Source organism: Peromyscus leucopus, chromosome 3 (assembly GCF_004664715.2).
Source record: "Peromyscus leucopus breed LL Stock chromosome 3, UCI_PerLeu_2.1, whole genome shotgun sequence".
Lineage (NCBI taxonomy): Eukaryota > Metazoa > Chordata > Mammalia > Rodentia > Cricetidae > Peromyscus > Peromyscus leucopus.
The window spans coordinates 58,986,675-59,004,227 of NC_051065.1; positions in this window are offsets into that span (position 1 = coordinate 58,986,675).

Consider the following 17,553-nt stretch of genomic DNA (forward strand, 5'->3'; position numbering starts at 1 on the left):
CTGCCACTGCTTACTGTGATTCAAGACTGCTTGAAGCCTCCATCTCTCTGCTGAACAGACACTGCTCTCCAAAGATTTCTGAACACCCTCTAGAAAACATGTCTGGATGTTCTAGCAGGAGAGTGCAGCTTACTCAGACGACCCAGACGGAAGACCAGGTCTCTAGAGTTGAGAGGTCTTGAGATGTCCACATCATTTTACCATGCTGCTGGTAGAGGTTGGCAGTGGTGGCAAGGCTGCCCTACCTTGGCATAGTCACCATGCCAATGGGCAGAGAGGAAGACATCCTGGGAATGCCCCAGTGGCAGGAAAGATCAGGGCAGGAAAGATCCTGCGGTGTGGTAATGATCCAGAAATGCTCCTGTGACGACCATGGGGCCCAGCTGACATACCTTGAAAATGGCTGCTCCCACCCAGGCCCCACTTGCAGGAAGCCCTTTGGCTGCGGGCCTGATACTGTTAAAAAAAAAAAAAAACCAAAAAACAAACAAACAAAAAAACCCTGAGTCTGCACCAGGTTTTTGCTACAGTGGCTTTAAGCTTTATGGCACCTCCAGGACTGGGAAGGAGAGTTGGGTTGGCAAGGTGGCTGAGCTCAGCGCTGTTGCAGGAATGATCCAGAGAGTCCCTGGAGGCCTCGTGCCCTGGAGGTCTGTGGCCCTGTGGGCACCTAATAGTCAAAGGTGACCTAGCTGGTGGGAGGATGCTTGGATCCTATAAGGTGGTAAAAGATGAGGGAATGAACTAAATGAGGCTACCTACAGGAGCAGCATGACCCATCCATTGAGATGGGAAGGAGGTCCAACCTTTTAGACATATCAAACCAGTTCATTTTGAATCAAGCTGTTGAGTGGATCAAAGGGAGAGTTTCCCTTTGAATTAGATCTCATTGACCAATAGAGTTGGCATTAGAATAGGTTACTTTGCAAGCTGGTGAGCCCCAATGGTTTGGAGTTTATTAGCACTGGCTGACCTTTCTAGAAGTTCTTGCTCAGTAGGTGTCTTAGTTTCTTCTTGCTATGATGACATGCTTTCAACCTAAGGAGGAAAGGGTTTATTTTGGCTTACAGTATCAGGTGCAGTCCATCATGGTGGGGAAGTCCAAGCAGCAGGGTCCTAATAAGGAAGAGGAGAGTGACCCCCAAGCCTATGGAATGTCACCCACAGTGGGCAGGTCTTCTCACCTCAATTAACTTAAGATGATCCACCATAGACATACCCAGAGGCCCATCTCCTGAGTGATTCCAGATCTCTTCAGGTGGGCAAATAGATTAAGCATCACAGTGGGTATGTTTCAGATTATTCCAGGGAGCCAATAAAGACCCCAGAAGCTCAGGATCACTGAGTGAGACATTGTGCCCCCAGCTTCTGATACTCAGCAGACTTTGAGAATCACTGTTGTAGAGGGAACCTGCTTCCAAGAGCATGATTTCTGAAAGCATGTGTGGTAGAAAAACAATTTCAGATAACTCAGCACTTATCCCATGGGCTCATGACCAAAGGATCATGTGATCGAATAGACTAGGGAGGGGCTAGGGGATAACCCAGACAACATGCTCACTCAGACAGTAAATCCAGTCACCGTGGTCAATACTCAAGTGGAACAGATGCTCTGGGAAGGAAGACCGTAATGAGCAGATATTCAGAAGCAGCTGGGAACAGTGCCTGATCAGCAGAGCTCAGTGCTCATCAGAAGTCCAGCCTGGTTGGCATGGTGCAGGTACCTCTCTGCACTCTCTGGTGCTACCTGGCCTAGGGCTCCTATCACTTTACTGCCTACAGTTCGGCTTTTCAGAGGTAGACTGTGCTGCAGTAACACCCCAGGTCCTCACTTTGCGGGCAACAGCATTGGTGTGAAGGTGCAGCCATTCAGGGAGAGACCATATGTCACCACTGGGCAGCCAGCCAGTGCCCTCGGTCCCCAAAGTAACACCAGTGCCTGAGCAATCTGAACTAGGCCCCAGCATGGGCATGGAAAATGCAGGCCAGGTAGACCTACAGGTACTTGGCCTTGGCTGTTGGCTTTTTCCCCAGCAAGGATAGAAAGATGAGTGGGGCAGTGCCAGGGACTCTGGGAGGCCCAATGTTCGGTAGAGGGCGTGTGGAGCAGCAGAAGACCCACAGTGCCTTCATCTCAGTCAGGAGCATTTTGGCCATCTCTGGTGTACTGTGGGGACAGATGGAGGAGGTGTATGAGCATTCCTTTCTTCTGGTCCCCCCTGGAGAGCTGAGAACAGGAGATTTCAAATGGCATGGGTCAAGAGTTCAGGAGAGAGGCCTGGGCTAGCTCTCCCCTAAGGGTCATTTTGGCTTAGATGGTCCTAGTGTCAATCAGGGAGTAGATAGCCCATCCCAGAGGGCTCCTGTGAATGACCTTCCCTCAACTGCTCTCCCAGCCCTCTCCCCTCATCTGGGAAGGGGATCCAGAGAGGAAGAGGAACTTGGTCATGGGGATGTAGGACAGCTCCTATTTCTGCCTTAGACTGAGTCCTCATTCTGTCAAATCCCCCTTTGGCTTAGGAGGCCTAGGATCTGAGACTAGCTTTACATACAGACAGGACTTAGGGCATTGGAAGACCAATCCTCCTTACCTCTCCACGCCCACAACGACCCTTTTGGCCTTTATCTGGAGAGCTTGACAGCAGAGTCTGGTCAGAAGGAGTGGCGGGGTAGACAGACTGGAACACACAGCTGTTGTATCATAGCAAGCCCTTCATCTGAGGCGCGAGGAGTCACCCTCCTAGACTTACCTTTCTTCTAGCTCAGCTAGGATGGAAGGTGGGGGTGCCTTGGTCCCATTTTCTGCTCTGTCCTTTTAGCTTCCGGGCTGCTGCCTGCCACCTTTGCTCCCAGCCCAGCTAGAGGTGGGCAGGAGCATCTGGGTGGAGTGTACAGTGTTTTGTTGGGACAGACAGACCCCAGACTCTCCCCGACTTCAGACCTCAGTTTCCTTACTGGTGATAATGACTGAGAAAGAGAAGCGCCTTCATCGGAGGCACAGCGGCTCTCTGTCTCTTGACCCTGAATCTCAGATAACGCACTTTACACTGCACCTTCCACACAGGCTTATCTCAGGGCGGGGAGAGGGTAGGGGTTTCCTCAGCCCGGATCACCTGGGAGCCACGTCTCCCCAGCAGGTGTCTGTTTTCTCTTAGTCAGGGGTGAGGCAGAATGAACTGAGCTCCGGCGGTTCATCTGGCAACTGTCTTGCTGGGAAAAGAAGGTTCTCCAGGGAGAGGAAAGGGAAGTCAGTCCCACTAGGTCACCAGGAACTGAATGGCTTGGAAGGAGAAGGACGGGAGGAAGGACCTTGCTGTGACCCCAACCCGTCAGTCATCCATCTCCAACTCTAGCATTTCTATCCTGGCTGCACTCTCCTGGCAAACGCAGGCTAGTGAAAAGCAAAATCCAAGTCTGCACTGCGGATTCCGCACTACAGAAAATCAATTAAGGGGAGGGACTTCCTCCAGACCCCACTCCGCGGGTCTGCTTCCTCTATGGCTGTAGGGAAGGACATGGCTTCCAACCCTCCCTGTAGTCCAAAGAGGCCAAGCTGCAAGCCTTATGTCCCTGGGAGAAATCTGAGGGCAAAAAGAGTAAAGAGCTTTTCTGTGGAGAGGTGATGGCGCGGAATCGGAGCGGTCCCTGCTCCGGGATAGAACGCCCAGGTCTGGGTGCTTCAGAAGCAGTGTGGCTCTTTATCCAGCAGATGGCGCCAAAACCACCCGACTGCTGGGAGCCCAGGGAACCCAGCGAGGACAAGTTTCCACGGCAACAGACAGCGTTGCTAAAAGCCCGGCCCTTGACAACCATTCCCTGGTTGCCGACGTCCATAGTAAATTTGGCTTCTGAAGGACAGAAAGAGCACAGAGAGCAGAATAATCTCGGAAAGAGGCTAGCTGGGGCAGCCCAGAAGAGTGAGGAAAAGCCTCTTTAATACGATTGTTTATTACTCTCCATCAGTGCCTGCAAGGGTGTCATATCCTCAGCTACCACACGAGTCAGTGATGCATAGAGTCCGTTATCATGGTTGGCATGAATGAAACTCAGAGAAAGAAAGTAGCTTCCAGACGCCAGCTAGTCGGACCCTGGGCCTGCCTGGGTGTGGCTGCTCCCTTCTGCCTTGCGGTAGTGTGAAATATCCAAGCAGTGTTCCGGTAGCTGGCAGTGAGGTTTGCTGGGAAACCAAGAGCAAAGCAGAGCAGAGGATGTGTACAGATGAACGGGATACCGGATCTCCCAATCCAGTTCTGTCCTTGTTGGCACGAATGGGGGCCCTCTGCTCAGAGTCTTTGCTATTGTGAGTGGGAATCCCTTATATCAAAGAACCTTAGAAGGGAAGGGAAGGGGACTTAGGCATTCAAGGGGGTTGGTTATGTGACCTTTCTCAAACAGTTACAGCTCTCCAAGAAGAGCCCAAAGCTGGAGACTACAGCTGTTGAAAAGAGAAGGGAGGAAGCTAAGGGTTAGGTATGGAGGACTGCCCAGAGGAGAAAACCACATTCAAATGAGTCAAGAGACAGATGTGGTGTCTTCAGGTCAGTTCAGTTATCTGATCTGTACTCAGCCAAGGCCTCATCTCACTGCCTCCTTACATCTCACACTGAACATGACCAATGCTGAACTTCTGACTTCGTGCACTACCTGAGTTTTCTAGAGGAACAAAACCAATGATCTGTGTACCTAAGTGTCTGCCTATCCATCCTCTAGATTTCTATCCAGAGAGATAGAGATGGGGAGGCAGACCTAGAGACAGAATTATCGTAAGGAACCATGATATTAGGTTCCATGATATTAGGGATTGAAAGAAAGCACGAGGTGCCACCAGCAATGTGGAGACCCCGAGCACTCACTGTTTTGACCGAAGTCCCTGAGCAGCAGACCTGTGTCTTAGCTGGAAGACAGTGGGCTGAGAGAGTGAATTGTTACTCAGCCTCTGTTGGTGTTCTTCATTTAGGCTCCTCTGGGATTAGATGATGCTCACACAGCTGTCAGCCTGGCTGTCTGTGGATCCAAATGTTAACCTTGTCCAGAAATACCACTACACACCCAACTAGAAATGTTTTTCACAGAATTGTCTGGGCACCCTGAGGATCAGTTATGCTGACATGTGTAGTTCTCCACCATACTTCCCAGACCCCCTTCTTTTCCCCTCACACGCGCATATTTAATCCGTTAGCAAGCCCCGTGGGCTCTGCCCTCCTGATATAGCCCATTGGGCCACGTCGATTCCCGTCTCTTCTACCACCCAGGCCATGACTGCCTCTCACCTGCATTGCAGCCATGGACCTAGTTTTTCCCAGCTTCCACTAGTGCCTCCTTCTAGAGCCTTTTAAGCATAGCAATTGGTTGACCCTTTCGAGACATTAGTTGGAGCATGTGAAGGCCCGGCAGTAGTTTCTTTCTGCTCAAAATAAAATCCAGGCTCTTTACTGTGACCTTCAAGGCCCTTTGTGATCTGCTCTCTACACTGTGGACCTTGTTAACTACTGCGTTCTCCTCACCCTGTGCGCCCACTCTGGCTCCTTGCTCTCCTCCTATGCTCCCACTGGGCCTGTTTGTCTACTTCTCCCAGATATCCCTCTTCTGTCTACTCCTTCTCTTCCTGCAGGTGTCTACTCCAGGGGTGCCTTGATAGACCTCCCAACACACACACACACACACACACACACACACACACACACACAGAGAGAGAGAGAGAGAGAGAGAGAGAGAGAGAGAGAGAGTGTTTACCCACTCCCTTCCCTCCCTGTCCTCCTTTTCTCCTTTACTGCTATCCAGAACACACCACAAACACACTCTGTTTATATGTATGCTGTCTGCTTTCCTCATATGGCTGTATCTCTAAAACACTGTCACTCATAAGTAAACGAGTGAACATATAAAGCATATTCCTTACCGGATTCCTATCAGTAGGTATAGAAATGCTGAGGATGCAGAGATGGACGGAGCCCACAGTCCTTTGAAGACCTCGGCACCTAGCAGGAGAGATCAGCTTTGATTTGTGTCGGAGGGCACTTGAGGATCATGTAAAGATGATGCAAATAGCGGCAGCACCAGCAGGGTTTGCTCTGTGCTGGAGCTGTGGACATGCATTATGACACTATAAAACCCTGTGAAGTGGAGAATATGACTTCCCTTCTAGAGGAGGATACAGACGTAGAGGCACAAAGTCATCTGCCCAAGGCCATCTAGCTGCTCAGCCACCGAGCTGAGGCTGTGACCTCATTCCCATTCTCCAGCCCCAAAGTCCCTTTTCACACTCTCCCAGGGAAAGCCAAGAGGGTTCAGCGGCAGATTCAAGAAAATAGGGAGTTCTGGGGTGCAGCAGAGAGAGTGTGTGTACCACCTCTGCCAGCCTCCTGCCTGCAGCCTGGGGTTGATTGGGCTCTCTCCTGGCCACCAGCCCACTCGCCACACCCCCACCTTTGGCACGGCATCGACTACACAAGGATCCCTTTGGGGTCCGGTCATGCATATAACCACGGGCTGACAGGCGTCAGGGTGCCAGGGCAGCCAAGGGTGAGGTCACAGGCTGAGCACTCTGTACCCAGCCCCCCACCCCCTTTTCTCTCATCACAGGCTCTGATTTTGCTCTGCTGGCTGCAGCTTCAGCCCAGCAGGCACTGGTTTCTTCCTGGCAAGGTCTAAGTGCACCAGCTTCCGGTTGCTGTGGTAACAAGTTACAACTCTATAGTTTAAGACAATGTAAACTTCCTATCTTACTGTGGTGGAGGTCAGAGGTCTAGGATTCATGCTCCCAACTGCATTTCTTCCGCAGGCTCCAGGGAGAATCCATTCCTTTGCATCGAGAGCTCTTTAGACTGCCTAAAGTCTATGGCTATGGCCTCATCTTAGCCCTTCAAAGCCGGAGCCCAGTGCCGTCAACTCCTCCTCTCTTTCCAACCTACTTGGACTTTACATTCCAGCTTCTTTTTCAAGGGCCCACTGTGGTCTTCCCATCTCCAGACTTACAACCCAATCATATCTGCAAATGGCCCTTTTGTCATGTTGGACACCAGACGTTTCAGGGGTCGGGTTATAAACCTTTTCAGAGGGCTGTTACTTGGCTTGCCACATCTGTCTAGGATGCTCACCTTCATAGAGTATTTATGGGATGCTTAACAAAAGCTAAAGCCATCTCTTTCATCACCTGTAAGAACTTTTGTGTGGATCCTCACTGTGCACATGGACCCGTTACCTCTGATACCACACCTCAAGGCCTCCTTCACAGATTGGAAACAAATCTTTTTCTCCTGAGGCATCCCCCAAAGCCTGAGTGTTTCGCAGCTTTGTGTAGCCTTCAAGCTCTCAAGGCAAGGAAGAGGCTATGTCTCAGTTCCAGGGCCCCTGACATAGGGCAAGGAGGAACAGGCACTCAGGCCACACAAGGAGGAAGCAGACAGGCTGAGTACATGGGTGGTCTCTGTGAATTCAGCCCATTCTGTGAATGCAACTCTTTTGTATATATATCTATTTTGGGGGGAGGAGGAAGAGTGGAACCCCATCATTAGGGGCTCAATAAAACCTGGTTTAGTTGGGGATATAGTTTGTTAGAGTGCTAGCCTAGTATGCACAAAGTTCTTGGTTTGATCCTAAGCACACCATAGAACTGGTTATATAATGACAGACAGAAGGATCAAAAGTTCAAGGTCATCATTGGCTACAAAGTATGTTTGAACCTGGCATAAATGTGACCCTGCTTCAAAAAGAGGAGGGAGAGGAGAGGAAAAAGAAGAGGAAGAGAGAAGAGACCCGGTCTGATGGCCTTTCCTGGGAAGGGAGACCCCTCTGTTAGCCAGCCAGCCCGTCACCTAGGTCACTCAGCACAGGGGAGGGAGTAGAGAGTCTGGGCTGTCCCTACTACTCTATGCTCCTGCCCTTATGCATTCATCTGGTTTTGATTGGCTATAGGGCAGCAGAACTTTCTGGGACTGACTGAGTTGGTCAACAAGGTGGCTGGATGTCCATAAGAAGAGAGCAATGGTTCTAACAGTGCTACTTGGCTGTAACCAACTCTGCTCACACAGGACTGTGACATAACCCCGGGCATCACTTCCTGGCATGCAGATCAGAATGCACCATATCCACCTCTCTACTGACTTCCCAGTGATGCTGAGAATCCTGGGGTCCACGGATCACACTTTGAACACAAAGACCTGGAGGACTCAGGCCATCTTCACCTAATCTTCCTCCTCTGCAGTTACTCAGTGATGCAGTGTTTCTGCACTATTATGGCACAGGCTATGGCTCTCTACACTCCCTGGCTCCCCCTTCACTTTCTGATGCTGGTGGCCAGGGCCCAAGTGACAGAATGTCAAGTTCTCGTTCCTGATGTAGTCTGGTCCCTTGGCATAGAAATGGGCTCCCCTTGTTTCTGGGTTTCTGTGTTCTTGTCTGCCCCAGATCTCTGTGGTAGTCCCACCCTGCACGCCTTTCCTGCTGCTGGCATTCACGCTCCGATCAGCAGCAGCCAGCCTAACAGACGGGTGGAGTGCTCCGCAGCGTTGTCAGGGTGGGACCGGAAGCCAGCTCTTCCTCTTCCTACAGAAGCCTGCGTCAAACATATTGCTGGGATTTCAGATTTGGAAGTTGGATGGAAGGCTGATTTTGTTTTGTAGAACAGGAGGTGTATTTTGAGGCATTGGGAGACATTGGGGAGCACTTCTATTTTCTGCCTTGCCCTTTTCCCTAAGCCCTGATCCTAGGGTTTACAAAGGGCTTGCCCAGAATCCCTTGTAGATGCCTGACTTAGGCTACAACTGTGAGGTAGGTGGGGGTGGTCAGAGAGAGCAGGGAGAAAAAGGACAAAACACAGTGGGCTCTCATCTCTTCTGGGGAGGTAGAGAGGCGCTCCTAGCATCCATATCATTGCTAGGAAAATGTGCTGTTTACATAATGAGGGTACCGGACCTGGTAGCTGCAGGCCTGTAATCCCAGCTACTAGGAGGCCGAGGCAGGAGGATGGCAAATTCAAGGCCTGCCTGGGAAACTTAGTGAGACTCTGTCTCAAAAATTGAAAGAGGGATAGGGATATTGCTGAGTGATAGAGCACTTGGCCTAGCCTGTAGGAAGGTCTAGGTTCAATTTCCAGTTAGAAGGAGGAGGAGGAGGAAAAGGAGGAGGAGGAGGAGGAGGAGGAGGAGGAGGAGGAGGAGGAGGAAAAGGAAGAGGTGGACCAACCAATCATAATGAAGGCCTCTGGTTCGGATAGAAAGAGAGATGAACAGGAGGATCAGGTCAGAACTAGAGAGTTTTCATGCCCCGCCCCCCACCTGTTGGAATGGGGTGGGGGGAAGGAGGCTTGTATCAAACCAGGGCACCAGTTCATGACATCGAGGGACATGGACATCCTGACCAGGCTTCTTGTGGCGCTGTCCTGGTGGTTCCATTCTCCCTCTTCTGCAGGGACAAGGACCAACTGTCTTTGGCCTCTGAATCGGAGGGGTTGGGGTCGCATCTGGGAGAGGAGGTCCTGGGCGGCAGATCTGCCCTGCCCTGCTGTGGGAAGTGGGAAGCAGCTGAGTCTCAGGCACTTGTAGGAAGCTGTCAGGTGCTCACGCATGCTGGAGGCTTGCTCCCCAGAGTTCCTGTGGAAGGAGGGGTTCTGATCAGAACCCCCAGAGCCATCTTTCCCTACTGTCCTACCCCCTTTCTTCTCTGCTTGGGGCATTCCTGGGTCTGTGGCAGGGTACACACTTAGGGACAGGTAGTGTAGCTCTGCTCTCCGTGGAAAGGCAATGTCCTTTCTTCCAGTGACTTGAGAAGCAGGGCCAGTTTCCCTGGGGCCTGCTCTGCCCTAAAAAACTTAAACAGATCAGCCTTGCAGAGGAAAACAGCTCTGCCACCTAGCAGCCTGTTTAGCTCTGCTGCTGGTGAGAGGGCACCTTGGAGACCGTCCTCTGATAGAGAGAGAGCCTTCTCGATTCACCAGGTCATCACCTACCTGGTCATAGTCCTCCTGTCCCTGCTTTTCTGCTCATTGTCCCAAATCCCTCCATTTTTTTGCTCTCTCTCTCTCTAAGCCTCCTCCCTCCCTCTCTTCCTCTCCCCTGCTCTCAGATACTGAAGCAGAGCCTTGAACATGTACATGCAAAGTGTGTGCTCGAACCCTGGCCCCAGCTCGTAGACAGCCTTTCTCTGTGCCAGGACTGTCTCAGCAGCTGCCATGTACTGACTCATTTCATGGCCACGTTGATTTGTGGGAGGACTATTATTTATTTTTATTTTTTATTTTTCGAGACAGGGTTTCACTGTGTAGCTTTGGTGCCTGTCCTGGATCTCGCTCTGTAGACCAGGCTGGTCTTGAACTCACAGAGGCCTGCCTCTGCCTCCCCCTGCCCAGTACTGGGATTAAAGGCGTGCGCACCTGCCCACCACCTGGCGTGAGGACTACTATTATGCAAAAGAGAAGTCTTACACACTTTAATGACCGAAGGCAGGCACTAGAGAGCCCCAAAGGAGGCAACTGGAGGCAAATGTCCTTGTCAAAAGAGTAAAACACCTATCTTTTGTGTACTACAAGTACATGTCTTCAGTAGACCTCCTACTTTTGCCATGTCCGAACCTTAATCCCCGAGATGGAGACAGAGACGTGGAGAAGTGGGGTTCTCTTGAGCGACTGCCCTTGCTCTGGATCAGAGAGCCCCATAGACTGGAAGAAGGGCGAGGGCTGCAGATGAGTGGGACCAGGCTCTAGTCTTCAAGACCCTTCTCTGCAGCACTCCACTGTTGTTCACTCGGCTTTCTTTATCTGTCTTGATAATGGGCACTGGCGTGTGGGAGCCTGGGAGGAGGCAGACCCTGGAGCTGGGCTGAGGGGCCCCTGTCCTGCACCTGCCTGTCCTCCATCCTCCTGCCAAGAGCTCCTTCACCTGCCCCCACATCCTCAGCTTCCAGGGACCAAGCAAACTCCACTCCCAGCTAATAACATGGCCATGAGTCCCACAGGTCACTCCCCAGAAGTAATTTAGTCTGGTAGATTCCTAGAGGATGGCCTTACTCATTAAGGGGTGGAAGTTCTGTGCTGGCTAGTTTTATGTCAACTTGACACAAGCTAGAGTCATCATGGAGGAGGGAGCCTCAACTGAGAAAATGCCTTCATAAGATGGTTATGGTCAAGCCTGTAGGGCCTTTTCTTAATTAGTGATGGATGTGGGAGGGCCCAGCCCATTGTGGGTGGGGCCACCCCTAGGCTGGTGGTCCTGAGTTCTATAAGAGAGCAGACTGAACAAGTCATGGGGAGCAAGCCAGGAAGCATTCCTCCATGGCCTCTGCATTAGCTCCTGCCTCCAGGTTCCTGCCCGCACTGTTTTTGATGATGAACTGTTATATGGAACTGTGAGTGAAATAAACCCTTTCCTCTTTAAGTTGTTTTGGTCACAGTGTTTCATCACATCAGTAGCAACCCTAAGACAATCCTAATGTTGACCTCTGGCCTCTGTGTATGCGCGTACACACACACACACACACACACACACACACAATTGTGTGGAAGGGAAGAGAAAGGAGATGAGGCCACTTGTCCAACACTGTTCATGTAAATTAAAAACATATGCACAAATATGATAGTAATGTGCTATATTGTGTACCCTAATAAAATTTACATGAAGATCAGAGGACAGAACAATCCACTAGATTAAACATAGATACCAGGCAGTGGTGGCACATGTCTTTTTTTTTTTTTTTTTTTTTTTTGGTTTTTTTTTTTTTTTTTTTTTTTTTTTTTTGGTTTTTCAAGACAGGGTTTCTCTGTGTAGCTTTGTGCCTTTCCTGGAACTTGCTTTGTAGACCAGGCTGGCCTCGAACTCACAGAGATCCGCCTGCCTCTGCCTCCCGAGTGCTGGGATTAAAGGCGTGCGCCACCACCGCCCGGCGGCACATGTCTTTAATCCTAGCACTCAGGAGGCAGAGATCCGTCTGGATCTCTGTGATTTCAAAGCCACCCTGAACTACATAAGATTGACTCAGTCTAGGAGAGAAACAGAGCCAGGCAGTGGTGGCATATACCTTTGCTAATTCCAGCACTTGAGATCTCATGCCTTTGCTTGGGAAGCACACACATGCCTTTAATCCCAGGAAGTGATGGCTGGGCAGAGAAAGGTACATAAGGCATGAGGAGCTAGAGGCTTTTCAGGCTGAGGAGTTGGTGAGGTCAGAGGTGGTGGCTGTGGCTTGTTCTTTTGTCTCTCTGATCTTTCAGCATTTACTCCAATATCTGGTACTAGGTTTTGTTTTTTTTTTTTTTTTTTTTTTTTTTTTTTTTTTTTAATAAAGACCTATTAGAAATTCGTGTTATATGATAGTGTTTCATGGTAGACAAAATATAATCTTGGGTCTGGAGAGGCTATTCAGTGGTTAAGAGCATTTGCTGCTCTTTCAGAGAACCCAGAATTTGTTCCCAGCACCCATATGGCGGCTCACAGCGCTCTGTAACTCCTGTTCCAGCAGATCAAATACCTTCTTCTGGCCTCTGTGGGCTCCCGTACTCATGTAGTTCACATAGACTCGTGCAGGATCACACACATATACATACATAAAAAATAATTCCTTTTTTTTTTTTTTTTTTTTTTTTCGAGACAGGGTTTTTCTGTGTAGCTTTGTGCCTTTCTTGGATCTTGCTCTGTAGACCAGGCTGGCCTCGAACTCACAGAGATACGCCTGCCTCTACCTCCCGAGTGCTGGGATTAAAGGTGTGCACCACCACCGCCCAGCAAATAATTCCTTTTTTTAAAAAGATTATGTGTGGACCTGGGAGGACTGGGAAGTAATTGGGATGCATTTTATGAAATCCCTAAACAACAATGAGAATATTATGTTGGGAAAAAAGATTATGTGTATGGTAGAAAATTGGTAAAACAGAAAAATGTAAAGAAGAGGTAAAAACTACCCATGATCTTAACAAGCTCAGATAATCACTGTTGTGATTATGGTATGTTTCCTTCTTACCCTATCTCTAGGCACATATATGCTTACATGTAGCAAAATTGTGATTCTTTTGTATATACCTTTATGTTTTCTCTGTTTCGTTTCTATGTAACTTACTTAAAAAGTTAACACTGTAACAGACTTGTATCTTTTCCTTAGGGTGTCAGTAGTAGCAATTGTATTAGGGATGTATGGTAATTTACTTAGTTATTTCCCTATTGTTAGACCTGAAACAGTATCCAGGGTCCTGCTATTAGAAACAGTGCAGTTGCTGGACGGTGGTGGCACACGCCTTTAATACTAGCACTCAAGAGGCAGAGGCAGGCGGATCTCTGTGAGTTCGTGGCCAGCTTGGTCCACAAAGAGAGCTCCAGGACAGGCACCAAAACTACACAGAGAAACCCTGTCTTAAAAACCAAAAACCATCCCCCCTAAAAAAAAAAAAAAAGAAAAAAAGAAAGAAAGAAAAAAGAAGAAAAGAGACAGTGCTGTCATTAATATCCTTGTACACATATTTTTTTTCCTGCAGAGCTGCTTTTTGGCATCCAGTTAACGTCTAAAGGATTAATGGAGTATGAACTTTGGTGCATGCCTGTAATGCCAGGATTCTGGAGAAGGCAAGAGGGTCATGAGTTTGGAGCAAATCTGGACTACACAGTGACCGCCCATCTTAAAAAAGGATGCAGCTTAAAACAGTTCCTGGTGGCTGTTGTAAAATGGTAAACTTACATTGCACCATTTAACACTCGCCAGTCATAACAGAAACACTCAGTTCTCCACACACTGTTGACACTAACGAAAGGTGGTGGTGGGGTTGTGGGTGCGTTGGAACCACCTGCCAGTTCAACAGGTAAAAATGCTGTGGGCCTTTTGTTTGTTTGTTTTTAAACAGGGTCTCACTGTGCATCCCAGGCTAGCCTTGAAATCTCTATATAGCTGAGGCTGGCCTTGAACTCCTGCTCCTCTTAGTATCTCACAGGCATGCACCCCCATGCCTAGATTAATGTTACTTCCTTTGGGTCATTTGTTTAAAGTATTCATTTTCACTTTATAGTGTGTGTGTGTGTGTCAGAGGGTAAGTCTGTGGAGTCAGTTTTCTCTTGCCACATTTATGTGGGTTCTGGGGATTGAACTCGGTTGGGAAGGCTTCACAGCAAGCACTTTTTGCCTGCTGAGCCACCTCACTGGCTGTTTTTGAGAGCACACTGGCTTCTACTCATGATCCTCCTGCCTCTGTCTCTGGACCATGGTCATAATGTTGGCTCTAGCTAGATTCTTGTAATGAGTGTGGACAGCCCTGTCTAGCCTTTGATTTTTGTCTTTGTCTCCATTTCTTACCTTCTCTTTGCATCACTACCACAGACACTCAGCCTCTGGTTACCCTTCCAGCATTCCATGCCCAGAAGCCAGAATGTGTCTCTCTTGAAAGATTTGTTTTTCTTTTATGTGTATGTGTGTGCCTGCTTGTCTCTGTGTGTGCTACCTGTGTTCAGGAGTCTGTTAAGGCCAGAAGGGGTTAGGATCCCTTGGAATTGGAGTTAGTAAGTTAGTCAATTGTCATTTGAGCTAGGTGATGGGAACTGAACTCAGAACCTCCTCTACAAGAGCAGTAAGTTCTCTTAACTGCTGAGCCATCTCTCCAGCCCCCAGAATTCTTCTTGTTGCTATTGTTGTTGTTTGCCTGTCCTTAAACTCCTGCTTCTACCACTCGATTGCTGGGATTATAGGTATGTCCCACCATGTCTAGCACAATGATTTTTAACTTTATCTGTCTGTCTATATCTATCTATCTATCTATCTATCTATCTATCTATCTATCTACTGATTATCCTCACACATGAAAGTCAGAGGACCACCTTCAGGGGGCGGTTCTCTTCTCCTGCCATGAGGGATGGAATTCAGGTTGTCAGGCCTGATGGCAGGCATTTTTATCTGCTGAGCCATTTTCCTGAGCCCTCAGAATGATTAAAATAATAACAATAACAGCAACAACAAACAAACCATAAATCAACTCATATAATTCTTCTCCAAACTTTCCTGTTGCAACTGAGATAGAAGTCAGTTGCTTATGATGCCTGCCAGTCTCACTTACGTAGGAGGAATGAATGGTTGCAATGGTTAATTTGAAGTCTTCTTGAGTAAGCTAGGGCATGAGAGCTGGTAATACATTAACTTCTAGGTATGTCTGTAAGGTTGAATTTAGCAGAGACCTGCACTGCATCCAGACACTGAGTCAGGAAGATTGACCTTGAGGCTGGGGTGATGGCTCAGCAGTTAAGAGCACTTATTGTTCTTCCAGAGGACCTGGGTTCGAGTCACAGAACCCACATGGCAGCTCACAATTGTCTGTAACCATCTGGAACTCCATGCCCTCTTCTGACCTCCTCAAGCAAAACACATGTAGGAGGAGGAGGAGAAAGAGGAGGAGGAGGAGGAGGAGGAGGAGGAGGAGGAGGAGGAGAAGGAGAGATTGGGTGTGGGCAGTCTGATTCTTTGAGGGGATCAGCACAATGCAAAGGTAGAAGAAGGGTAGCTCTGCTCTCATTCTGGGGCATCCATCCTTTCATATTCTTGGACATCAGAGCTCCTCATGCATTGGCCACTAGGCAGTGGGATGTAAGAAAGTAGAAACAATGTGTGTAGACAAGTCTCTGGAAACACTGTGGTGCAAAGACCAAAGAAATATGTGGAAGCTTGCTGAGTGTTTCTCCTCATCCCTGGGAATTCCCTGTTAACTAAAAAAAGATTTATTTATTTTTATTTTATGTATATGAGTGTTCTGCCTGCAATGTTGTATGTAGTACATTCCTGCCTAGTGTCTGTGGGGCCAGAAGAGGGTCATCCCTGGAACTGGAGTAACATCTGGGTGCTGGGAACCAAACCTGGGTCCTCTGGAAGAGCAGCCAGTCCTCTTAACAGCTAAATCACCCATCTCTCTACCTCCTTTCCTATTGACCTTTAAAACTGATTTTAGATGTATTCACTTTATTTTACATATATGTGTTTTGCTTGCATGTATGGATGTGTACCATGTGCAGGTCTGGTGCCTGCAGAGGCCAGAAGAAGGTTTGGATCCACTGGACCTGAAGTGACTGACAGTTGAGAACCAGCGTGTGGGTGCTGGGAATCGAACTTGGGCCCTTTGCAATAAGAAGCTCTCTTAACCACTGAGCCATCTCTCCAGCCCCTAGCCCTCCCTCTTTTTTGAAACAGAGTCTCTCTGTGTATATTATATATGAGTTTCAGAAAAAATATTTCAAAAAATTTAAAAATCATATGGAGGGCTGGATTGATGGCTTAGCAGTTAAGAGTACTGACTGCTTTTCCAGAGGACCTGGGTTTGATTCTTAGCACCATATAGCAGTTCACAGCAGTCTGTAACTCCAGTCCCAGGGGATCCAGTGCCCTCTCCTGGCCTCCTCGAGCCATGAATGCACATAGCATATAGACACACATGCAGCCCGTCTTAGTTTTCCCCCACTGACAAAGCACCACAATCAAGGCAACTTATAAAATAAAGCTCTTTTTATTTCTATTTTTGTTTTTTTGAGACTGGGTTTCTCTTGTGTACAATTTCAGAGGATGAGTCCATGACCGCCATGGTGGGAAGTGTGGCAGCAGGCATGGTGCTGGAGAAGTAGCTGAGAGCTCACATGCTGAGACAACAACCAGTGGGGGAGGGCTAACTGGGAAAGCTATAGGCCTTTGAAACCTTAAAGCTTACCCCTAGTGACATATCTCCTCCAACAAGGCCACACCCCCTGATCATTCCCAGACAGTTCCACCAACTGGGGACCAAGCATTCAAATATATGAATGAGCCTATAGAGGCCATTCTCATTCAAACTAACACATGGGCAAAATAAAATCATATTGATGTTTTAATTAGAATAGTATTAAAATATTAATCAAATTTGAAAGAATTAATGATCTTATAAAATATTGAAGTGCTCTATTCAGAAACAAGAGTTGTTTCTCCATTTATCAAGTTCTCCCTCTCTCTCTTCGGGGACACAGGGTGTATTAGTCAGGGTTCTCTAGAGGAACAGAACTTATAGAATGAATATATATATGTATATATATATGTGATTTATTAGAACACTTTACAGGCTCTGGTTCAACAATGGCTGTCTACCAACAGAAGTTCTAAGAATCCAGTAGTTGTTCACTCCACAGCTGGTCTTCCGTATATGCTGGAATCCTAAAGAAGTAGGCTGTAATGCCAGTGAAGGAATGGACTTACTGTCGAGTCCAAACAGCAAGCATCCTTCTTCCATGTCTTTTATACAGACAGGCTGCCAGCAGAAGGTGTGGGCCAGATTAAAGGTGGATCTTCCCACCTCAAAAATCTGGATTAGAAGGGGGTCTTTCCACTTCGAACAATTTGAGTAAGAAAAAAAAAATCCCTCACAGGTGTGTCCAGCTTCTTGGGTTTTAGTTAGTTCCAGATGTCGTCAAGTTGACAACCAAGAATAGCCATCACACAGGGTCTCTCTGTGCAGTCCTGGTTGATCTGGGACTCACTATATAGACCAGGCTGGCCTTGAACTCACAGAGATTCACCTACCTCTCCTTTCTAAGTGCTGAGATTAAAGGCATGTGCCACCAGACCTGGCTTTATAAAGTC